General features: G+C 33.2%; 1 long non-coding RNA gene across 1 annotated transcript; it reads right to left on the bottom strand.

Moving 5' to 3' along the window:
* Window positions 1-369: 369 nt before the first annotated feature.
* On the bottom strand, window positions 370-17,350 carry LOC127714406 (uncharacterized). Its single transcript, XR_007987718.1, has 3 exons — window positions 17,268-17,350; window positions 1,444-1,545; window positions 370-502 (listed from the first exon to the last, which is right to left on the bottom strand). It is a non-coding gene; the product is annotated as an uncharacterized LOC127714406 (long non-coding RNA).
* Between the last annotated feature and the right edge of the window lie 9,928 nt (window positions 17,351-27,278).

Genomic DNA, 27,278 nt, shown 5'->3' with positions numbered 1-27,278 from the left:
TTTAACCAACAGGTGCACTGTGGAATATAACTTTGCTATCAAGGAGGCTGCTGGGGAATTGAATAGACTTGTAAATAAAAGTTATGTAGCAGATTGTATTATTGACTGTTACACAGGACATTGTGGAGATACATGCCGCGCCTATTCCTATATTTGTAAAGGGACAGAAAGTGATTTCTGGGGAAAAGAATTCTTGCCTGAACATGCCAGATGCTTATACATGACAGAGGATGATGAAAACCTGGTACGCAACTGTATGAACATTAGATTTGGGAGAAAGAACTTAGAGAAAACGCGATACGGTACAAGTACCCAAAAATGTGAAGCTACAAACAGAGGATATAATAAGTCTAATCCTAAAGATATTACCTTCCAGAGAAATTTTCCTGCTAGAATTCACTCCACTGCAGATAGAATTAATCATAGACCTGGAGAATCAGCTGTTTTAAAATGTGAAGCTCTTGGTGTACCACTTTCTCCAAATTCGCGTCCGATTCATCAACTGAAAAGGGAAGACGAAATTTATGAATACCACCAGTTGCGTAAAAAAATCCTGTTGTTAAACATGAACGAACTGTTTCGAAACTTGAAAGATTTGAACTTTACGATGAAAAATCTGTAGAAAAGGAGACATATCAGAAAGATCTTTTGGATTCAGAAAAAACTTTAAGAAGTAAACGGAGAACTCGTGCTGATCATTCTTATACAAAGTGACATTTCTGTATTTTACTTACATACTGCAACTAAATTATGCATTCTGGGTACATTCCATGTGTCTGACAGGTTTGTGGAACTAAATTTTTACATATTTGCCTGCAATTATTTATATTGGGAGGTTCTAGAGACAAATGTTCAGGATTAATACACAAACTATTATGACATAGGTGTGAAACATGTAAATCCGCAGCTATCTCTGTTAGGTCAATTTGTCACATAAACATAAATCTATGGGCCAGATAAAAAATTTTTCTTCCATTTGGCCACTTTATTTAAGACGACCATATTTTGGACCACGAGTTAAACCCCTTTCTCTTTGATTGACTGCAAATACTGTCGACCAAATTTGGCAACCCTTGGAATTTTGGACATTTTGGTCAATTTTTGAAATTAAGCCTGCTAATTGCACAACTTTCCACTGAGGATCCATTTTAAAAATACCATGAGGTAGTATAGTACCCAGAATATGTAAATCAGTTGCAGCATCCTGGGAAATTTGCATTTTTAACATGAAAAAAAATTCCAAAAATGACTACCAAGGTTGCAGTCTTGTAATTGATTGCTCCATAGGCTTACATGCAAAACAGCTGATCTTCAAAAAAAATTTATTCAAAAATGCTACATAGAAAATTTTTTTTGTGTACAGATCATGCATTTAGTAATGTTATACTATGATTTTATGCAAAAAAAAGGCACCTTGCCACGAAGAATATAAAGTTAATCAACCTCGAAGTCAAAACTTCCTTTTTCTACTTTCTGTTTGCTGTTTTCATCCGACCGCACCACTTCTAGTAAACATTAGATCCTTCCACCTTCCTAATTTAATTTCTGAAAAAAGATGCAACATTTTTGTTACATTTAAATAGTACTTTCAATTCATCACAAAGTTTTAATCAAACAGTTTATAGGCAGTGCAGAAAAAAATTCAGAAAAATTGGGACTATTTTATTTAACTCCATGTTTTGACATGCACCGGAAACTGAATTGTAATACAAGACTGGTACCTTAACTACCGTCAGGTGAAAAAAGGGTAGATAACTCTGCTTGAATAAAATTTCTTTCACTTCCGGTGGTCAAAACCTGTAAGTCCAATCAACTCTTGTTTCTGCTATTTTTCATGTAAAAACAATAAATTCCCACTGGACTAAAAAGGTTATGGTATTAGCTATATCTCTATGTATGCAGAATGGTGGAAATTGCAATATTATGTGTTGATCTGGCCTCACAACTTTGTCACTCCGTGTAGTCTGTGTTTGGATTTGTTATTAAAAGATTTCTTATAAGAAAAAGGTCAAATTTAGCCCCATTTGCCCACAACTATTTCGTTTACAGTACAAGAGATATACTGCTCTACTTTTGTACAATTTTAGCCTGCTATATCTGGCCAAAAGTTGAGTTTAAAATTGAAGTGGTCAAATTTCAATTTTTCATGGCTACCTTTGTATATTCCTTTTCAATAAAAGTATGATGAAATACTTGTCAAGAATATTAATTTGTATGTTCAATTGAACATTGCATTAACATAAACAGCTATATTAATGACCAGGGTGATTCTGCAATTCACTTGTATAAGTTGTAAAAAAAATTTAAAAAAGGGTGTGTGAACATTCCACAACCAATATTAATCAATAGTTTTTTACTAAACGGCTTGAGATATTCATCTAATTTTTGGTATGTAAGTCAACCATGATGCTATAGCGTGTATACTGTTTTCATTGCCGTCCCTCATCTACTTATTGTTTACTGATACTTAGCGCAGTCGACATACACCTTCCCTAGAAGGCTCCATCTAGTTGATCAAATTGATGGATTTAATTTTGACTATCAATAATGGCCAGGAGTAATATTGGTGTTGAATCGATTCATTTCAAATTTGTGTCTACCGTTTTAACGGTTTGTGATGTTAGCTTGACAAGTATAAAAATTCTTTCTTGTATATATATATTGTACTGCTATTTACAACTGTATACAGAATTCAACGACTTAATAATACCTTTGTGACCAGATTAATTGAAATAATAAGGTAAGATAGCGCTTGAAATATTAAGGCAGTATAACGCTTGTAATTATTTGTAATCTTCTTTGAAAAGTCATATTAAAAGTTGAAAATGTATGTTAAATTGAAAGGCTAAATAACATTTGTTCAAATCAGAAATAAAAAATACCAGAAAATGCAACATATGTCACTTAATAAAAATTCAGGGGGAAATAAACATCTAAATGAACATAAACTGAAACATTGTTAAACAAGATTCAATATAAATATAAATGTGTTTGTTTTCAGGGAAAAAAGAATGACATCAAGAACTATAGTTTTGAGATCTCTGGAAAATAAGCATGATATTATAAAGCTGCATGCCCCAGAGTTTTATACCATAAATAAAAATTTAGATCTATATCAAAATGCTAGTGAGGCTATAATGCGTAGGTATATTCATGGAGATTTTGCTATTGTAGAACCTGATCCATGTTTATACCTACAGCTTACACCTGATCATGCTGATGAAGTTTCAAGCTCAAGTGATCATACATGGAGTCATGGAGGTACATGTTCAGAAGTACAAACTGTAACATATGTACCCTCCTCAGACTCCACGTATGACAACTCAATGAGTTTGATTTCAGGATCCTCTCATAAAACTGACGTCACAGTTAAAGCAGATGGTTCAGTAGACCTTTTTTCTTCCAATAGAGAAAATTCTTCTGAACTATCTGCTTCTCAGCAGGATTATCTTGATGAAGTTTTGTCAGCAACACATGATGTGAATGAAACTTCATCTTGTGATTCAGAGAGGATTTTAAAACAGAAAACCCTGAAAAGGAAAATAAGTTGTGCCTCATCAGAAAATATAGCTGCTGAGTCAGCAACAAATTATCCAACTGGCTTTCTATGTCATCGTTCCTCCCCATCTATGAAAACAAGTACAATTGGTATCAATAGCACAGACTCAGATTCTTATTGTAATGTTTTCAAGATGGTTAAGAAGAAACATAGAAAACAAAATTAGGATTTTACTGTTTTAAGTGTCTGTCTGTCCGTCCGTCCACCTTTCTGTCTTTCTGTTCGACAGTCCATCTTAATTTTTGTTTCCACAAGAGAATATCGTTTTGCATTGACCAAATGATTTCAAGCACATATGAGGTTAAAATTTTGGTGGCATCACTTTCACAGTTCCAAATATTTTTTTTTATGTTTTGCCACCATGAATCATGCCTGAAAATTAATCTCTTTTGCCAGTGGGGGCATCTGTGTTTATTTATTATATAAAGTAACATAAGGTGTATTACAATTCAGCAAAACCAACAAAGTGTCCTATGAAAACTTACCAAATATTGACTTTAAGGCTTCCATCTAAGGTAAATACTTTGAATCAGATCTGTTTTATTTGGTCTCCAGGTTCTTTACATGTATACATGGTATATGTGAAGAAGAGTTCACATCATAAATTTAGTTCACCTTAAGCTTGTTTTAATTATTCAGAAATAATTTTGTCTAAATAAGAACATGTATATATTTAATCCTGTCTTGGGGCTTTGAACTTACTTAGGCAATCAAAAAGTATATACATGTATATCTATTAACAGTAGACAATAGACAATACTTTATTATTAAACCTCAGACACATAGGTGTACAAGAGGACATCATATATACACGTATACACATTTTTATACTCAATACATTTACACTACACATAATAATGCATGCATGCATATTAAAATACAGCAAAATGTCAATTTACAAGTTACCATGACATTCAACTCAAAAAAGACAAATATAAATCATAAGTATCGCGTAAGTATTTTTAAAAATATTGCTAAGTTTTTGTAAAGTTCTACATGACAAAATGTTAGAAGCTGTTTTAATTTGTACTCCGTTGGATTTGCAGTATAAAATTCTGGTATATATTTATTTCTAAGCAGTTTTATTTCCTGTTTTTGACATTTGAATAGATAATGAAATTAATCTCCTATCCCGTTTCCACAGAGATGACAAATTCACTCATGTTTTGGTATTCTAGACCATCTTCCCGTTTCTACAGGAAATTTTAAATTTGAGCATCTGAATTTTGCTATATAAATCCTGTCACACAGCTTCAACTTTATTAAATAGGTTTCCAAACGAAATTCCTGTTTGTAATGTGAATAAAAAGCACCTCTTGAAGAGTTATTCATTTGGGAAAACCAGTGTTGGATAAATTGGTCATTCAGTTTTTGTGAAATAATGTTCTTTAAACACAGTTTATCCAATGGAAGTTGATTTTGCCAAATAAAACTATAATTCCATTTTCGTCAAATATGGATTTAACGTACGTAATCCATTTAAATTTTGTGGGGTATTGAAAATGTAATTTGAGCATTAATTTAAACATAATGGAAGATAACTTGTTATTCTCCAATAATAAACTATTCCAAAACATCACCATTTTACGTTTAACAATAGTTTCCAAAGGGAATCTTCCGAGTTCCCCATACACCATATAATTTGGTGTACTGCTTCTTAATTTCAAAATATTTTTGCAATTGATATCTGCTCAAGATCTTAACTTTATAACTACATATTTTGGGTTTCTTTTCGAACAGCTATTTATAGGTGTTCAAAGACCAATCACAGTTGACCTTAATTAACTGTAAACAATAGGTATCATATGCATGATGGAAATTGTTTTAAGGGGAGATAATTCCACTTAGAAGTTATGCTTTATAATTATAGTCTCAAAGTATTATTTAATTATTTTATTATGTTACCCAAAAGTTAATGGGGCATGCATAGCAGAGTTTCTTAATAATGAAAGTATAAGCACTGTACTGTGTAAATTAAAGACCAGTAATTGTTTTGTATTTCAAATAACAACAATTAAAGTCATACAGTGAAACAAGTCTTAACTGAATTTAACACATTTAAAATGATGTAGACATGTGATATTAATTTTATATAGCATTATGTGTGTTCATTTAAGAAATGTTACACTGTCTTTCACTGTGGGACATGCTGGTTTATTTGGTTGGCACTTGCATTTTATTCTTACAGATACACATGAAAGATCCTGTTTAATTTGAAAGACCAATCACATTTGACCTGCAATTCCTGGAGTCTTGAAAGATCCAGATTTTGACTAGTAAGTTTGATACTCAAGATATCTGTTCTCAAACATACATGCGTTACCTTATAAACTTTGGATTTTAACAATTATATACAAGTTTGATTTTAAAGTCTTGATTTGCAATTCCTGGAGTCGATTAATCTAAGTATACTGAATTGTTCATGACTTACGATCAATCTTAGTCGTAAGTTTTTTTGTGAAACCGACTCCTGGCCCATTAATAATAATCAATGAATATCACATAAACAAGTTAGTCTTAAACAAAATACTATTTAAAATTATTTGCTTTTGCTTTGCAGCCTACTTCATGTAGGTAATTTTTCATGAACTTTCAATATGTTTAATCCAAGAACTTGTATTAGCAAAGGCCTCATCAATGAAATTTTTGATCGCTGTAGTTGAAATAGGAAACAATTACATAATACATTATGTCAAATGACGAAAAATGATAAAAACAATGTGAATATAAGCAGCCTATATACAAGAGTCAGAACAAACGATTAAACGATTAAAAAAACATTATGGTAATGGCAATAAGTTTCAAGACTACAGGAAAAAGTTTTTTCTCTTTTCCTATTCCAAGACCTTCTGTTGTACAGGCTGAACAAAAAAGGTAGAAAAATGTTCTCTCCAGCGACAGGTGGATCACGTTTACCGTCTGTTACAGCTTAAGACTGATCTATTGCGTCAAAAAACTGTCATTATAAACAATACTAAGACAAAATTGAAGAGACAAGAGCAAACAATAAGAAAATTAAAAAATCAATTTAGTGAAAATGACTCAAAGAAAGAAATTGAGTATATGAAATTGCTCGAAAGCAAGAACAAACAATTTGAAAACTTATCCGAAGTTATTAAAGATTTAAAGATGGAGAGAAAGGATTTAAATGATAACATTGAAAAACAATTTGATGAAAATAATAATAATAATGAAATGCTTGATAAAATGAAATTTAAAACGAGAGACAGTTCTCAGGGCGACCTTATAATAGTAATATAAGGCAAATTTATTATTTCATGCGAAGTCATGGGGTTGTAGTTGAACATATTGGTCCAAATTTAAAATATATTTTTGATATGTTCAATATTCAATATAGTGAACTCCCAAGTTGTAGTTCTGCTCTTCTCTTTGACAAAGAAATGAACATTTTGTCCAAAGAACAAATGTCAGAAATGTTTAATGAAAATGACAATCTTACGATGCACAGAGATGCCACGACTAAAAGTGGAAGACATTTTTTATGCTGTTGAACTGTCAAACGCAAAAAGTACATATACGCTTGGTTTGCAAGAACTTGCTGATGGTCGTGCTGAAACGTATGCTAAATCAACAGATGAAATGATTTCTGATATTAATGTGTGTACTGTTAATCCTGATTTAAATATAATGTCGAAAATTAAAAATTTTATGACTGATAGAAGTGCGACAGAGGAAAAAACTAACCGTATTTTGATGGATAATTCCAATAACAATACCATCAATAGTTTTAAATGCTCTGTGCACCCTCTTATTCAGTTTTGGGATGTTTGTGATAAAAGTATTAAAGAAATAGAAAAGGGGGAAAACTTTAAACTGAGAGATGGCGATAAAAACAGAAAAGACACATATATATCTATTTTATTGAATTCTGTTTCAAAACTTTTTTATAAAGATAGGTCAGGAGACCCAACCATGTCAAATGTTTATTTAAAGAGTCAAGGTATTGACAATAATCCTATTGAAAAGATGCGAGGGAGCCGTTTTAATGTTCAGTTTAACAATGCTGGTGGAATTTTCATTTTGAAACATGTTATTTTTAAATATCTTTTACAGTCAAAAATGGCTTTAAATTATACACAACAATTAATTGTAGACTGTCTTCAAAACAAAACTTTAATATGTATTTGCCAAGCTTTGGGAGTTATCCTTCTTTGAAATGTTATCTAGCTATGTACATTAATTTAAATAAGTTATTTTTAGCTTTCATCTAACCAACCAATCAAATTGAGTGTTACATTTCTTTAGCAATGAGGTTGCACTTCCTGTTTTTTAAGTGAACAACATTTTTTGGGGAATTTTAATTTTTACTTAATATAGCTATGTAATGTGATATTTTTTGTTTCTTCTATAGTACATAATTTGACGTCAGGTTTGTACACATTAAGACTCTAGTCAGTGGCGGATCCATGGGGCAGGGGATTCCGGAGGTTGAAACCCCCCCCCTTTTTATTGACGTGACGATCAATGCATTTGAATGGGGATATTTAGTTGGAACTGACCCTTTATCCTGGATAAGGTTCCTCTTTTTAAAAATAGCTGTATCCGACCCTGCTAGTCTAGTCAGAACTGAAGAAGATGTACAGCATATTACAACAAAAATTGTCCCAGAAAAAAAGGGGGGGGGGGAATCGGGTCTGTTCGCAACATACTCGCCCTAGGTCCGTTCTCCCTGATAACATGCTCGCCCTAGGTTTGTTCGCCCTGATAGTCCGTTCGCCCTATTTTTATTTAGGATATATGTATATGTTACATTTATGAACGGGAAAAGGAGGAGGGGAAAGGCCTTAATCTGTCTCTGGTCTGACATATGAATTCGTACTACATGGTATGCTATGCATGCTTTTTCAGTGGAAAATATCACATCACTGCATTCTTAATAGTACATAAATCCACGAGACGAGTGTAACGTGAAACCGTACAGGGCGTTTTAATATGTTTATCCTCGAGTTTATGATGCGTTCCAGTTTCCTGGGATTTGAAGAGCAATGCAAAATTTCTAGAGTCAATTAAATACTATTTAAAGTGAATTTCAACACCTATCAACTTAACCCGATCCTGGTAAATCAAAGCTGTTTAAAACCCTTTCAGTCTGATATTCGTTCAAACCAAATGTTTGGAAATAGGCAGAAACCTAAATGTATGAAACTGGGCTGAAGCTTTAATGTGTAGAACCTATTAAAACAAATGTATGGAAACTATTTGAAGTGGTATGAAACTTTTATTTAAATATATGTCTATAACTGTCGGAACAACAGGGTAGCACAAAGGTATGGTTTAACAGCAAACACTCGCTGTAATAGTGAGAGATGTGTTACGTTAAACCCTAGCACCAGTTTGGAAATTTGTACCGAACCAACTGTTTCAGCCTTTCTATATCCTGTCAGCAGGTTTCAAACACTTCACTATTTAACTAATCCTGCTTTTAACTCTTCACTCTCCTGCTTTCCTGATCTTCTTCCATCAACGTCTTCAGTACAAATGACAACTTTAATGACGATGGAAGTTTTTAACGACCTTGACTGGCTTTGCAGCCCTTGCAAGGTCAGTAACAACTTAAACTGTATAGCTACCCAGTATTCATACTACGAACGCAGACCTCAAAGAGCACCCTAGCAACAGCTGTACAGGTAAAGCGTTTTATTATAGCAACCAAGGATAAAGGGATGATTTTTTATGCCGTTTTCAATAATGAAAAGATCAAATGCGAAAATTCATAAAGATACCAGAAATTCTTCAGTATTATCTATAAGTTATATAGAAATATTATTACATTCATAAACTGTAAATTTGTAACATGAGGTTAATACAATAATGTATTGTATGTCTGTATCAACCAACAAATAATAATGAAATAAAACTGAATTACTGTTTACACTTCAACTGTCTAATAGACCTTTGTGTACATGTATGTATATTTAATCTCATTCCTGTCCATTCAACTGATAAAATCAACGGAATCTCTGTAAATTTTGTGAGTTCTACGTCTTTCACCTATAAAGGCTTTAAAAAAATCGCTATAGAGGATTTTGTATACATTATCCTCGTCTCGTGAGTTTTTGTTCTATTAAGAATGCATTATGACGTCACGTTTTCCATTGAAAAAACATATGACATAAGTAAACATGATCTGACCATATATTTTAGGGGTTGTTTACATTCCGAGTCAAGTTATTAAGTAACATACATATACAATTAAGGTATGTTACTAAGTTTGATTTACTGATAAACTTCCTTTAATAAAGAAACATTATATAAAGTAAACATGTTCTTTATATTTTGCTGTGTGCAATTGGCCTAAATATGAAGGACAGTACAGCCCTAAAAATGGTATATCCCATTTTACACATGACATGTACATGATGTATGCAGGAAAGACCCAATTGATTGTTTCACCTTTGCGACAATTAATTCGTCTCTGCATTGTAATTTACTGACTGTCTTTTAATTTGATATCCTATCATAGAACATTATCAACATTTGATGTCGGGTTTGGAATCTATATAATACAGATATACTGTTCCCAGATGGACTTGAAAAAGATGTAAAAAGTTACATATGCTGATAACGTCAAACAACCTACTACAACTGATTTACCATAAAACTGTTGAGCCGAGCTATATACATATATGTATATTTGATCTCATTCATGTCTTTATGCCACTACCAATGGACAGAACAAATGCAAATAATTATGATGTCTTGAAAGGTTTTGGTATAAATCTTATCAATATAAACTGTATCACAATATAAAAATGTTGGGCTTTTTCATTTTTGAAGGTCTTGTGGTTGCCTATAATTGAGAGGTTTGGCGAATATTTTATTAATATAAATAAATTTTACATGTACAACAATCAGACATCAACCCAAATCCAAACTGAATGTAATTGAAAGACATCTAGAGGTTAAAATACAGTGGATAGACAATATTAAAAAACCAGAGGCTCTAAAGAGCCTGTGTCGCTCACCTTGGTTTATGTGCATATTAAACAAAGGACACCCATGGATTCATGACAAAATTATGTTTTGGTGATGGTGATATGTTTGTAGATCTTACTCTACTGAACATTCTTGCTGCTTGAAATTATCTCTATCTATAATGAACTTGGCCCAGTAGTTACAGAGGAAAATATTTTGTAAAAATTTACAAAAATTTACAAAATTTATGAAAATTGTTAAAAATTGACTATAAAGGGGCCCTTTGGGGCAGGTGAGCTAAAAAGAGCGAATTATTGAAAAGAATTGTACTAATAAAAATATGTAATTACATGTTTTTGCAAGATTTAAAATATAACATTAAATTTTTTTTGAGTTTTAGGTTCCACCTACCATTTAAGAAAACTGTGATTTCATGGCGGCTTGTCTGTAAAAAGGATGTCAGTTAGAGAAGCCAATATTTTGGGGCATTGATTTGAAAACATCAAATAGCTGTCCATTAGCATGATTAGAGGGGTATTTAATTGGTGGTAGATTAGGAATCTTATTTCATTTGGACATTAGAGAGTGACATCAATCTGAGTCTTATATTATTGATTCAGTTTTGATGGTAAATGCATGTAGCAATATACACTGATAAGTGATAAGTGACAGTCTAATAACATTTTATAGTTTTGAATGTTTGTTTTTCAGTTTACTATGAATAGATTGGGTATGATCTTATATCAAACAGAGCGGTACTCAGCCTAAAACAATTTAGGTACCGAATCATTTTACCACAACTTTGTGAAAGTTTTAACCGGTGTTTCCCATTTATACCGTACATGTACACTGAAAATATAATATAAAATTTAAGGTTTTTTCAGGACTTCAGATCCATCCATGTCGTATGGCATTTTTGTGAGAAGTGGATATTCATGAAGGACCTGTAGTACAAAGTATATCACTGGATTGAGCTCTGTGTCTAAGTGTATTATTTAAGTGCTTTGCTTTGAGCTCAGTTCATTGTTAATTATGCAATTCATTCTTTGTGAAATAAAGATTGGACAAACAACTCTAATCTGCACAAGGAATTGTAGAAGTATCCATTCTATGTAAGTAGTAATGGGGAGAAACATATTAAAGCATTTTATTTACGTTTGAACCAAAGATGTTGTGTCCAGAAGCTAAATTAAAAAAACACACAAATTACCAAACAATACTGCTCGTGCTACTAGCAATATCATGAACATGAATATGATGCTAGGTGATTTTGTTACACTTTTATAAACTTCTGCACTTGCACTGCCTACTCATAACACAGTCCTGAGTAGATGTAAATGTCATTCAGTATTGTAAAAAAAAGAACCTATCTGCCTTAATTGATTTCTAAAATTATATTTCATTGTTCAACATCTATCATTCATTTGTCAATTTGTCAAATTGTGTGAATTAACAGTAAATGTTAATAACAGCACTTTCATACCACAACAAAACTAGCTTCATATAACAAGAATATCTTGGAACAAGAATATTTGTGCAATACCTTTTTCATTTTAAATTCTATAACTTTTTAGATAAATAGAACATATTCGGGCAATTAAATATCTTCTAATCTGAGAAACAATTTTGACATTTAAACGAAATATTTTACTGATGGTACTGGAAGGATTCACCACAAAGAAACATAAATATAACCATACAAATAGTACATGCATGCATGTTCTCCAATACCATCTCCCATATAAAAAAACACATCATGAAGAAATGAACTTTGTGTTCCTCTCCTAGCTACAAATTTATCCAAAATCAAAGGTGTAGAACATATTTTATCATAATCATTTGGTAATCAATGCAATAAGTGTCTCCATGACAGTCTTGAACATTAAAACAAAGTATTAAATAATTAATACTGCTAATGTTAAGTGTTTGGCTCAGTAAAGATGTCATTGTGCAACACAGTTTAATATATATAGAACTCTATGTCAACATGAATCACTGTCAAACATTCATACATACTATCCACACTGATCTGTGTCCACACTTGTTTCTATAACAAAATTTTATTATTTTACCAACTAATTTTAATGTTCAACAATGTAAGATAAATTTCTTAGTCTGTTTAAGCCTTGTGAGTTTCGTCCTTTTACATGAATTTAAAACAATTACCATTTGTACTTGGGACTCTTCAGTAGGCAGTACAGATGGTTAGAAAAACGGGTTAAACACATAGAAACATATTGCAGTTTGATAGTAGTTTTCTGGTAAATATATATTTGAATATGGCAGAATTTTTTTTTATAGTTCAAATAGAAATAATAAACTGTTGAAACAGAGATATCTATCGCCTTTTTGTTATACAGATAGTATAATGCAACCGTTGAAATCAAAAATGGCAATTTTTAAACATGTAAGCTATGCATAACATTCAGTCGATGAACCATGACTGAAGGTTCAGGGCCAAATAACATGATGTGACAAAATGACAATTCCTATAAAACTGCATACCAAATACCATTGACATATCATAAGTGGTTCCCTTTAAACTAACCTAAACACAAACTTTCACTTGTAATCTATGCAAAAGTATCAGTCAATGAACCATAATGAGGAGGCGGGGCCATGATAATCTCATTGAAATGACAACTGCTTACCAAATATCATTGACTTAATATTAGTAGTTCATCTTAAACTGTTCTGAACACTTTAACATGTAAACTATCCAAAACATTCAAAATTAATAGACCACGACTGAGGGGGTGGAGTCAAATAATCTCCATAAAAATAAAATGTACCAACGCTTATACATCTGTATGCCATATATCATTTACCTACCACTATTTGGTCCCCTTAAACTGACTTAATCACAAACTAATACATATGTATACGTAAACTAAGCAAATGTTTCAAAGTCATTAAACCATGACTGAGGTGCTAGCCAAATAATGATATATGCCAATGCTTATACAACTGCATACCAACCTTAACCTGATCTAATCACAAACTTATACATTGTTGACGCTACCACAAGAAACAGCAGGCCTACACTCATCTTTTTTACTTTGTCAAGGCGGGACAAAAATCTTTGACAGTCTATGTTATGCTGAATCTTACCTTATGCTGACAGTTGCGTTAAGATCCTGCACAAGGCTTCTGTCATCTTATGATGTTACCTTACAGTTCATATGTACATGTGGGATGCCAGTTTACAAATCTAAAGATAAGGGAGCAACCATTTAACTTCAAGGGGGGATTATGGTTTTTTGTCTGAATCAGAAAAAAAATTTTCGTGCAAAGTGCAAACATTTTTATTTAGTTTTTCGACGCTATCAATCAAATTATCCTTTTGAAAATTTAACACTATAAGGTATGGGGAAAATCTGGATTCAGAATATTTTTTGTTTCATCTGCTTGACCACAATATTTGTTTTAGGAAATAACCATAAGGACCCCCCCCCCCCCCCCTTTGAAGTTAAATGGTAGTTTACTAAGGTATAACAATGAATGGGTCTCAGTTAGTGCATAGAACCTTCATAGTAATCTTAGGGACTGGAGGGTGCTCAATCCAGTTATTTACTTTGTAAAACTTGCTTAAATTTAAATTAGCAGTTTGTGACAAAACTGCATGGAGAACCTGCAAAAAAGCCTTGTCCATAAGATGTAGAACCTATAGGAGGTCAGTGGCGGATCTAGAAATTTTCATTATTGGGGGCCCACTGACTGCCTAAGAGGGGGCCCGCTCCAGTCATGCTTCAGTGATTCCCTATATAATCAACCAAATGTTTCCCATTTTGCCCCCCCCCCCCCCCTAAATCCGCCACTGGAGGTTGTGGTGAAAATATTCAGTACAAATTATAGTTTATATCACCAGAAGTCACCCCTCATGCACAAATCCTGGACAAAAAATTAACAGTGAATGCTTACATTTGTAATATGTCCCTCTTTTTGACAGCTGAACACATATTGAACAGAATTCTACCTTTCTAAGATAAACATGAAAAAAAAACAAGTTTAATAGAGGTTGAAATACTGCATAGAATGTACACATAATGCATTCACAATTTTATAACATGCAAATTCCATTTTTTTTTGCAACACTAATCTTGTAACAATCTTGAATTGGCAATAAAAAAAAAAGTGCACAAATTTCTGCATCCACTGAGTAGACTTATAAGAATCCAGACATTTTAGAGCAGGACATATTATATATTAGACACCCATCCATTGTTGGACTGTATGTTGCCCCTCGATGGTTTTTTTTGATTATTTCTATTGTTGGATTGCTCTGATTGGCATATATCATACATGTCCTTTTAATCTTAAAATAGATAACTGTAAAATAGTTTACATTTATCATATTAGCTTGTACCCTCGGCAGTTGAATCGATGGTTATGACAATGGTCAAAATCAAAAATTGTTCTTTTCCTCCTTGAATTATAATATAGATTAAAGGATCTACATAATATACTTAAAACTTTTTCGAAAATAGACCAAGTCTGTAAAGGCTATATTTGGCCCCGAATATTAAGTCCATTACTTCAAGATGATATCGATCTATTTGCAACTGAATTTTACAGTTTTTACTTATGATGTGTTGTTACAAATGTACACCCCAGTCCCAGGTTAGGAGGAGACATGAGTGCTGACACAAACATGTTTTATCCACCCCATGTCCTTCCATGCCTGTCATATTTGTTTTCTCATTTACATTGCTTTTAATTTTTTCTACTGAGTCTGCAGGGCCTTTTATAGCGGTCTATATGGCATGGTTTTTTTTCATTGATGAAGGTTGTATGTCAGTGACCAATAGTTGCTTACATCCATGTCATTTGAACTCTGGTGGATATTTTTTTCTATGAATGGTATTAATAAATAGACTATATGTAGCTTTCCTTTCGGAACTGAGTAGTTTTGGTTACAAATGTTCTTGTAGATTTACAGGATAAATGCTCAAAATTTGACAAAATCTGTCAAAGTTGCTGTTATCAGCAATCTTCGAACATTTTCAAATTGGTCATCTGATTAGAAGAAAACTCATCAGAGATATTAGACTGATAACCTGGTGTTGGATAGTAAGGGTATATGTTTTTTTTAAATGCACGTAGACGATTAACAGGCTATATATCTGACCTGAAGTCAAGTTCCTACTCTTGAATCAAAACATTTGGAATTTTTAATCAAATAAGTAAGACATTATATTGTTTGAATCTCAGAGTACAGATATGAAGGTGTCATACTATGAATTTTAGTAAAGAATGGAAGATTTTTTTTTGCCCTGTGAGTGAAATAGATTCAGGAGAAATTGGCCCGTAACCTCTTTGTCAGCTCAAATTAGAACAAGAAGGAGTCTGTTAATTAAAGTCCCTAAAAAAATTAATAAAGATAACATTTAAGAAGGTCTTAATTCAAACATCGTCATCTTCCAGTTTTTATTTGTCAAACACACAAAAAAACAAATTTTGATAGGAACAATGTTGAAAATTTTGTCAGAAATCAATTTTTAATGTTTGAATCAGTGTTTACATTGAACAGATTGAAAATATATTATTGATATTGAATAAATACAACATCACATGAAGTTTTGTACGTTGATACATGTATTTTCATGTACTTAGAAGCTATTTTTTTATACAGGTAAATTAATCAACGAGTGATTCATTTCTCTTAGAAGAAATTTAAAGATCCCAGTGAATAAACTACACAGAGAACAATAGATATTCTATTTATTCAATGGGACAATAGAACCATGGAAGTAATATTATTTCCATGATATAACAAAAGTTTAAATACCTTGACCAAGTGGAGATGACTCTGTGGATAAGTTTCATTTGGTTTGCAATAAAATTTAACTTTTCTGTACATTTATTGTTCATACCCTTTCTCGAGTCGTCAGAATTAATATTGTTAAAATACTTCAGTAAGCAATTCTCATTGAATGAAGTACCGGTATATTATTTAAAAATTACCCAGAATAAGCCATACAAAAACTACCAATAATGTGTATTTCTGAACTATCATCTCTGACATCCAATTAATAATAATAATAATTCTTTATCTAAAGAGGAATAAAAGGAAGTTGCAAATTTCTGTTAATTTTCAATGCAACAGGGAAAATGTTTGACATACAATGGACACAGTTTAATATCTTGATTTGTTGTGTACGAGTCTCGTGTATACTTAACGTCTGTGTATCGTTAACAATCATAAGCCGCACATCTCAGATGAGTTTTTACCATGGAAAGTTGACTCTACTTTTAGAATTTCCTGTTTGATACCATTCAAACTAGTGAATATATTTCTAATGTTCCAATTACCATCTTGAATGAAAAATATGTTGAAAGATTTAAGTTTTGAATCTATCGCCTTTACAATGGAAAACTCAACCCCTTCTTGAAAGTCAGTTTTTAAAAATCTAATAATAGCACTTAAATTATATAGTAAGATTGGAACAGGATCAGTTCAAACATTCTCAAGAATGACAAATGTGAAAATTTTCAATTAACTACATGTATGTACCAATAAGTTTTTTCAACCATTTATTTTCTACCTCAGGAATATATTACCAGTGCGCGAACTGGTGACAAAATATTACCTCCCCTGTAAACAGTGCGCTCTTCTGACTAGAGGCGATCGGTAAAGAAAAACGGATAATGCCGTAATTGTTTTGCTTGTTTGAAATGAGCTAGCACAGACGAACTAAGACGTGTCAAAATAATGTGAATATGATCAGTTATAAATCAGGTAAATTATTAATTATTAAGTTTATCATCTCACCGTATCTTCATATGATAGGTAGATGCGTGAATTTTCGATTTTCAGTGTCGTCTGGGTTCAAACTTGTTTAAATAGAAAATATCATCCTCCACACACATGGCCATGAAAGCACTGAGATATAATTTTTTAATTTAGTTGAATTTATGCTGCGTTCACACGTAATTCGAATTCGATTCGCATTAACTAATTCGAATTAGTTTAATTCGCATTCGAAACGTTTTACGTCCAAACGTAAATTCTAATTCGAATTGCACTGCGCGTCAAATTCGCTTTACTGTCCGAATGACGTTAACTTTTAATTCGTATTAACAAAAACGCATTTCTAATGCGAATTGGATGATGCGATTTAGCCAAATCGAATCAATTCGAATTAAAAAAGAAGAGTGTGTGAACGCGATTAGCGAATTCGATTCGCATTCGATTCGAATTCAATTCGAATTAAATGTACGTGTGAACGAGGCATAATAAATAGTATAAAAAAGTTCTAAGGTTCACGTATTGTCTTTTTTTTTTTTTAAAAGCAACTTGTATAGCTAGTTTATTTGTTAATTTGTAATTTTTTTTATACTGCCACGCTTTCGTGAGTACGAGAATTTGTTTGATGATTTAAATGTCTGTTCTCCTTTGGATGTCAGATATATACGATTAATAATTGCATATGCCAAGTGAGTATAGACTGTCCCTCATACTAAACATTTCTATAAAATCTATGTCATTTAATGGGACAAATAAATAAAAGCAAGTAGGGCTTAATTTAATCTCTCATGGGAACAGAATATCGCAGTCTTTTACAAAATTTGATAAAATGAGTCATATTTATATGTAATTATCTGATGCTTTCACAAGAATTGAATTATTCAGTATTTATTCTAGACTTATACAATTTTAAATCAATGCCAAGTTCGGTCAAAATAACCCCGGGCTTATTATAATTTACACAATTGAAGGCATTTATGAATTATAAATCCATTTCACTGGCCTCACGCAAACACATTATACATTTATTTAGGTTATGTTTAAAATTCGAATTATTTCAGATTAAAGCTATGTATAAATTCCATCTATCTATAAATAATGTATTGAAACTTTGGGCTACCTTTATTATAAGTATTACATATACTAAATAATACACAGGGAAAACTAATGGCATCTGAACAATAGAGTAACGATTCGTAGATTTAACGGTTTCAAACATTCTTTTAAGAAGTCTAATTTTAAAATTTAATTGTAAAAACAAATTTGGAAAGCTGGCACATATAAATTGAAATAATAATACTTTCAAATAACAGTTCATTTCTACTGTAAATACAAGTAATTGATAGCGTTCAGAAAACGCCTGCTGGACATGCCATTCATTAAATAGCTGCTTCAAATAATATGCGAAGTTTCAGTCTGAGTTCCCGAATAATTCCACTTCAGTTTATTCAGTCTGGATATATCTGATAACATTTAAGACTGACAGTATCGATTCTGAAATATAAATGATGGTTATTGTTGTCTTGATCTTTTCACCACAACATATTTCGATGATATTCGTTTATTCAATATTTTTTCAATACCATATCATTAAATATATCTTATGAAGTTATAAGTTTTTACTTAATATTTGATCAGGAGTTGCTGCGGTAGTGAGAAAGCACACTATTCACGTGTATGAGCAGGCAGTTGAGCTTCCAGTCTTCTTGTACACTCTGAATTCAGTCTAAACTAGGATATTTCTCCCAAGAATTCTTAGATTCCACTCGAATTAATTATCAGCAACTACATTGGAATTATTTTGGTATGATTTAAAATTTTAAAAACACAACGCAAACTTTAGAATTAAATCTAAATTTTTGACTTTAATTCGAACGACCGTCGTTCTAAATTTCATAGTCAATGTTTTGCTTGTCCTAGATTTTTGTACATTTGCCTTTGTTTTTTACTAAATTTTTATACATTTGTAAATAAATGATGAGTAGTTCTATTTGGTTTTTGTCTCTGTTCAGCCAAAATCTGACATCAGGCATCCCGATGATCGAATAGAGGCGAAGTGTTTTCCGCTCCAAATCCCGGGAGATGCCGACACTGTTACATCTGTTAACTTTGGAGTCGAGCCCATGAACTAGGTGACAGTAACTGCGAGTACTCTCAGATCTGTACTTAGTGTCTTCTCTGTTGTGGGAATGTATAAATTCCCTGCCACGTCCGGTCTGTGTTTTTGTTAGTTGTTTTTATACGCCCATTTACGGGACCTTTTATGGTATACCGTTGTTCGTCCGTCCGTCCGTCCGTCCGTCCGTCTGTCCGTCCGTCCGTCCGTCCGTCCGTCTGTCCGTCTGTCCGTCTGTCCGTCCGTCCGTCTGTCCGTCCGTCTGTCCGTCCGTCGTCAACATGTCGGACAATAACTCAATTTTCATGAAACTTTGGTTAATTGTTTATATCTATTGACGTAAGCTCCCTTTTGATTTTTATGAATTTTAGATTTTCCGTTTCCGAGTTATTGGATTTTATTTATAAAAAAGGGGGAATTTTCCAGTTTTCGGATAATAACCCAAAAACGCTTTAACCAATTTTAATTAAACTTTAGTAAATTGTTTATATCTATTCATGTAAGCTCCCATTCGATTTTTATAAATTTTAGATTTTACGTTTCTGAGTAATTTGGTTTTTATTTATAAAAAAGGGGGGATTTTCCAGTTTTTGGACAATAACTCAAAAATGCTTTAAGCAGTTTTCATGAAATTTTGGTGACTGTTTTATATCTTTTAGAATAAGATCCCTTTAGTTTTTTTTTATTATTAATTTCTGATATGACATTGAGGAGTTATGGAACTGTATTCGCTGAAAAAAGCAACGGGCGTATCATGCGCTCATGGCGCAGCTCTTTATTCTGCTTTGTATCAATCTGATGAGTTAAGCCCTTTTCAACGGTATTTTTATAGTTTGTTCTTATGTTGTATTGTTACACCACTGTCCTAGGTTAGGGGAGGGTTTGGCGCCAGCAAACTAGTTTAACCCATCCACATTCTTTATGTGCCAGTCCCAAGTCAGGAGCCTGTAATTCAGTGGTTGTCGTTTGTTGCTGTATATCATATTTGTTTTTCGTTCATTGTTGTGTTTATAATCCAAGCCGTTAGTTTTCTCGTTTGAATTGTTTTACATTTGTCATTTCGGGGCCTTTTATAGCTGACTATGCAGTATGGGTTTTGCTCATTGATGAAGGCCGTACGGTGACCTATAGTTGTAAACTTCTATGTCAATTGGTCTCTGGTGGAGCGTTGTCTCATTGGCAATCATACCACATCTTATTTTTATATTGTGTCAACAGCCTTTAAACACAAGTCACAAGAGTGCACATACTGAAATATCTTTCCTGTTTAATTGACTATAGTGGTTGTCATTGGTTCGTAGATTTTTCCAAAGAGGTATTCATATAGAGTCTATCGGTACAAAGACATCATTCGTAAATATACATCAACATGCAGACATCTTATACGTTCAGGTATTTCACATCCAATATTTTATGGTAATATTCTTTACAAAGCACAAAAATGTCGACATTCACCTCAAAAGCTAACCAAACCTTCAAACAGACTTATTCGGAAAGGATATAGTTACGATACTGTTGTCAAGTCATTAAGGATTGCATATTTTGGTATTAATATTGATTCACTCATAGGGTCTTTGCATCGGAAATAAACACATTTATTCTAAAACCAGTTGTTGGCATGATACGGGTTATGTTCTTCTCATATATTTTATGATGGTATGATACTAAATCCCTAACGGGAGGGATTGTACTTGATTTTCATATGATGAAGACAAAATGGCACCTGTCCTAAGTCAGGAATCTGATTACAGTAGTTGTCGTCTGTTTATGTGGTTCATACGTGTTTCTCGTTTCTCGTTTTTATATAGATTAGACCGTTGGTTTTTCTGTTTGAATGGTTTTACACCAGTAAATTTTTGGGGCCCTTTATAGCTTGCTGTTCGGTGTGAGCCAATGCTCCATGTTGAAGGCCGTACATTGACCTATAATGGTTTACTTTTATAAATTGTAACTTGGATGGAGAGTTGTCTCATTGGCACTCATACCACATCTTCCTATATCTATATAATCTTTCAATCAGTTTAATTGAGGTCTGGAGCTGGCATGTCAGTAACTGCTAGTAGTCCTTTGTTCATTTATGTATCATTGTCATTTTGCTTAGTTTCTTTTGTTACCTATTCTGACATCGGACTCGGACTTCTTTTAAACTTAGTTTTACTGTGCGTATTGCTATGTGTTTCTTTATTCTACATTGGCTAGAGGTAAAGGGGAGGGTTGAGGTCTCACAAAACATGTTTAACCCCGCCGCATGTTTGCGCCTGTCCCAAGTCAGGAGCCTCTGCTCTTTGGTCGGGTTGTTGTCTCTTTGACATATTCCCCATTTCCATTCACAATTTTATCTTCATTAATCACAAGATTAGATACGGAGACATTTCAAAGAGGTATTTATATAGAGTCTAGTATCTTCATAAATCACAAGATTAGATACGTAGACTTTTCCAAAGAGGTATTTATATAGAGTCTATCTTCATAAATCAGAAGATGAGATACGTAAACTTTTCCAAAAAGGTATTTATATAGAGTCTTTTTTTCATAAATCACAAGATTAGATACGTAGACTTTGCCAAAGAGGTATTTATAGAGTTCATCTTCATAAATCACAAGATAAGATACGTAGACTTTTCCAAAGAGGTATTTTTATAGAGTCTATCTTTAGAAATCACAAGATTAGTTAACTTCGTAGACTTTTCCGAAAAGGTATTTATATAGAGTTTATCTTCATAAATCACAAGATTAGATACGTAGACTTTCCAAAGAGGTATTTATATAGAGTCCATCTTCATAAATCACAAAATAAGTTAACTTCGTGCTTCTTATAGAGTTCTCGATTCTCCGAAATATGTTGGATAATAGAGCTAGAAAAAATTAATCGTACTTAAGCTTAGGACTAACTGATCTGAAAAAAACATCTCTTCCTATTTTTATAATTTGATACCTTATGTGAATAATGATGACATTCCAAATACCACTTTACACCTTTAACTCCCTTGTCACTTCAAATAAACCCACAAAAAACTTGCTGATGATTTAGATGATTTAGACTGATTTTGAGTTTCCCGTTGTACAAATCAATATAGAAAGCATTGATAGTAAGGCATTGTACTGTGGTTTGAAATATGAATCTTTTAGAGCTACAGAGACAAAGGTTGTGGCAACAACAGACTTACTATTTGGAACCTTGTATACAGATAAAACTAAACCAAAAATGTTATAATGGTGACGAGAAGGGACATTTCATAAAAACTTGTCCAAACAGAGTTCACTGGCCAATTTTTGTTACATTCAGATACCATGCACGATTTTTTATTAATATTTTATGGGTATAATCATGATTAGGAAAATGAAATTTGTCATAGTCATTTTCAATAACTGAAAATTTGTACGTTAAATAATTCAGTATATATTGATGTGTGATAAACATATGATTGAAGATGAGTTTCATTATATTTAAGTATGTGATAAATATTTTGATGTAAGGAAAAAATATATGTAGGACTCGGAGGTGCGATGGGGACGCTGAAGTGCGATGGTCACGCTGGAGTGCGATGGTATTCGTCTTTTTTAAGTGTGATGGTCCTTTTGCTGATTTGAGATGGTCTTACGCGTGATGGCTAGTTTAAAATCTGCAAAAATATGAGAAGTAGATTTTTTTTATTAGTCAGTATATGCATTCATTATTGTATATAAAACATTTATGGCATTTCGGTATCGATGATATGCATGTGTATGGTTGAAATAAGAGAATCTGTAAAAGAATTACCATTCTCCAATAAGCCTGTTTATCGTACAATTTAGGATTATGTGATTATCGTATATAATACAGTAACTGTTTGAATATCATCAATTAGTACCCTGCTAATATTATAGTTTCATCTATACCTTCAATTGACATCTCTTTCATATTATGTATGTATGTCCTTAGTTACAGTTGCATACTAAATCAGAGATCGTTCTGATTAATTTTGCTGCATACTCTCGAAAAAAATCTGAAATAAAATTGAGAATGGAAAGGGGGAATGTGTCAAAGAGACAACAACCCGACCAAAGAGCATAAAACAGCCCAAGGCCACCAATGGGTCTTCAACACAGCGAGAAAATCCCGCAACCGGAGGCGGGATTCAGCTGGCCCCTAAACAAAATCTAAAAATCTGCTTCTAACAAACGAATTGACTTCTACATCGACATGTGTACATTAAAAAAAAACATTGACCATAAAGTTTATGTAATCCATCACACTTCAGGGTTACCACCAACGCACTTCGGTGTAGCTATCAACAAGATAGCGTCACAATGCAATCATCACACTTCGGCGTGATCAAAAACGCACTTTAGCGTTAAACCATCGCACTTCAGCTTGACAAACGGGGTTCGGAGTACAAGTGCGGTTCAGAGTCCTACAAATATAAAACCATTTTATTGGAAAAAACCATCTTGTTGTAAATTTATACAATTATTGTCTGTTCATAGCACTAAAGAGCTTAACAATCTAGGTAAATACCTTAAATTATCTAATAAGATTCGTTATTCATAATATAATGCTCATATTTCATAATAATATTTATTTTATTTGTTGTCATTCTCCGCCGATGATTCAATGATTCAAACTGTTTGTAATTGTAAAACACATATGTAATTAGTCACTGATGCTATTATATTTGTATATGTAAATTGTATAAGCTGTATTGCTTTTGAATAAAAAAACTATCATTACATTTTCCTTGCCATACCCTGAAATTGATACGTACTGTAAGGTATGTATTTATTTTAAAAAAGTGAGGCGAGAGATACCAAAGAGACATTCTAACTCATAAGTCGAAAACAAACGGACAACGCCATGGCAAAATAACGAAAAACTACCAAGAGACAAAGAACAGTTTATTTTCATAATTTTATTGGAGTGCAGAAGCGTTGACCGAAGCACATTTTGTATGAAGCGCTTTATACTTGATATGTGCGCACGATCAACGTTTTTACAACCATATAAAATAACAAAAAGATATATTCAATACTTATCCATTTGTAATTATATTTTTATGTTACAACAATAAAATAAAGACTTTTAGCAAATTTTCGTTTGTTTTCCTATGCATTGGTGTGTTGTTGTCATGAGAAGCACGTGCTATCATTAATGTTGAATTTTATTGAAAAATACAATTTGATAATGGAATGCCTCGAAACTGCTTTCAGCCGAACAAAAGTACAGATTTTTATGAAACATACATAACTTCTATGTCATTTGGTCTCTGGTGGAGAGTTGTCTCATTGGCAATCATACCACATCTTATTTTTATATGTAATGTAATTATGTACCAATATGGATAACTTTGTTTGTAGAACATTTTATGATAAAGAAAGTTGTATGGTTTGGTTGTTTCATTTATTTAAAGAGAAATATTCCCGATGACTCACTGACGTGTCTGAGTGATGGTTAGAATGTCTGTGGGATATGATAATTTGGTATTGTCTTCGTGACTCACTGATGTGTCTGTGTGATGGTTAGAATGTCTGTTGAATATGTTTTGGGATAGTTAGAAAGTCTATGGAATGTTTATCTGGTATTGTCTTCGTGACTCACTGACGTGTCTGTGTGATGGTGTTAGAATATCTGTTGAATATGTTTATTTGGTATTATCTTCTTTACTCACTGACGTGTCTGTGTGATGGTTGGAATGTCTGTGGAATATGTTTATTTGGTATTGTCTTCGTGACTCACTGACGTTTCTGTGTGATGGTAAGAATGTCTGTGGAATGTTCATTTGGTATTTTCTTCATGACTCACTGACGTGTCTGTGTGATGGTCAGAAAGTCTGTGGAATGTTTATTTGGTATTATCCTCGTGACTCTCTGACGTGTCTGTGTGATGGTTAGAATGTCTGTGGAATGTTTATTTGGTATTATCTTCGTGACTCACTGGCGTGTCTGTGTGATGATTGTAATGTCTGTGGAATGTTCATTTGGTATTGTCTTCAAGACTCACTAACGTGGCTGTGTGATGGTTAGAATGTCTGTGGAATGTTCATTTGGTATTGTCTTCGTGATTCACTGACGTGTCTGTGTGATGGTTAGAATGTCTGTGAAATATGGTTTATTTTACTATTGTCTTCGTGACTCACAGACGTGTCTGTGGAATGTTCATTTGGTATTGTTTTTGTGACTCACTGACGTGTCTGTGTGATGGTTATAATGTCTGTGGAATATGCTTATTTGTTATTGTCTTCGTGACTCACTGACGTGACTGTATGATGGTCAGAATGTATATGGAATGTTTGTTTGGTATTATCTTCGTGACTCACTGACGTGTCTGTGTGATAATTAGAATGTCTGTGGAATGTTTATCTGGTATCATCTTCGTTACTCAATGACGTGGCTGTGTGATGGTTAGAATGTCTGTGTGATGTTTATTTGGTATTGTCTTCATGACTCACTGACGTGGCTGTGTGATGGTTAGAATGTCTGTGTGATGTTTATTTGGTATTGTCTTTATGACTCACTGACGTGGCTGTGTGATGGTTAGAATGTCTGTGGAATGTTCATTTGGTGTTGTCTTCGTGACTCACTGACGTGTCTGTGTGATGATTAGAATGTCTGTGGAATATGGTTTATTTTTGTATTGTCTTCGTGACTCACAGACGTGTCTGTGTGATTGTTAGAATGTCTTTTGAATATTTTTTATATTTGTTATTGTCTTTGTTACTCACTGATGTGTCTGTGTGATGGTTAGAATGTCTGTGGAATGTTCATTTGGTATTGTCTTCATGACTCACATACGTGTCTGTGTGATTGTTAGAATGTCTTTTGAATATTTTTTTATTTGTTATTGTCTTCGTAACTCACTGATGTGTCTGTGTGATGGTTAGAATGTCTGTGGAATGTTCATTTGGTATTGTCTTCGTGACTCACTGACGTGGCTGTGTGATGGTTAGAATGTCTGTGTGATGTTTATTTGGTATTGTCTTTATGACTCACTGACGTGGCTGTGTGATGGTTAGAATGTCTGTGGAATGTTCATTTGTTATTGTCTTCGTGACTCACTGACGTGTCTGTGTGATGGTTAAAATGTTTGTGGAATATGGTTTATTTTTGTATTGTCTTCGTGACTCACAGACGTGTCTGTGTGATTGTTAGAATGTCTTTTGAATATTTTTTTTATTTGCTATTGTCTTCGTAACTCACTGACGTGTCTGTGTGATGGTTAGAATGTCTGTGGAATATTCATTTGGTATTGTCTTCGTGACTCACTGACGTGTCTGTGTGATGGTTAGAATGTCTGTGTGATGTTTATTTGGTATTGTCTTCATGACTCACTGACGTGGCTGTGTGATGGTTAGAATGTCTGTGGAATGTTTATTTGGTATTGTCTTCATGACTCACTCACGTGTCTGTGTGATGGTTAGAATATCTGTGGAATGCTCATTTGGTATTGTCTTCATGACTCACTGACGTGTCTGTGTGATGGTTAGAATGTCTGTGGAATATGCTTATTTGTTATTGTCTTTGTGACTCACTGACGTGTCTGTATGATGGTCAGAATGTCTATGGAATGTTTGTTTGGTATTATCCTCGTGACTCACTGACGTGGCTGTGTGATGGTTAGAATGTCTGTGTGATGTTTATCTGGTATTGCCTTCATGACTCACTGACGTGGCTGTGTGATGGTTAGAATGTCTGTGTGATGTTTATTTGGTATTGTCTTTATGACTCACTGACGTGGCTGTGTGATGGTTAGAATGTCTGTGGAATGTTCATTTGGTATTGTCTTCATGACTCACTGATGTGACTGTGTGATGGTTAGAATGTCTGTGTGATGTTTATTTGGTATTGTCTTCGTGACTCACTGACGTGGCTGTGTGATGGTTAGAATGTCTGTGGAATGTTCATTTGGTATTGTCTTCATGACTCACTGACGTGTCTGTGTGATG

Source organism: Mytilus californianus, unplaced genomic scaffold, assembly GCF_021869535.1.
Source record: "Mytilus californianus isolate M0D057914Y unplaced genomic scaffold, xbMytCali1.0.p SCAF_1, whole genome shotgun sequence".
Classification (NCBI taxonomy): Eukaryota; Metazoa; Mollusca; class Bivalvia; order Mytilida; family Mytilidae; genus Mytilus; species Mytilus californianus.
The sequence above is the reverse complement of the archived record's forward strand: the minus strand, read 5'-3'. Positions and strand labels throughout refer to the sequence as shown.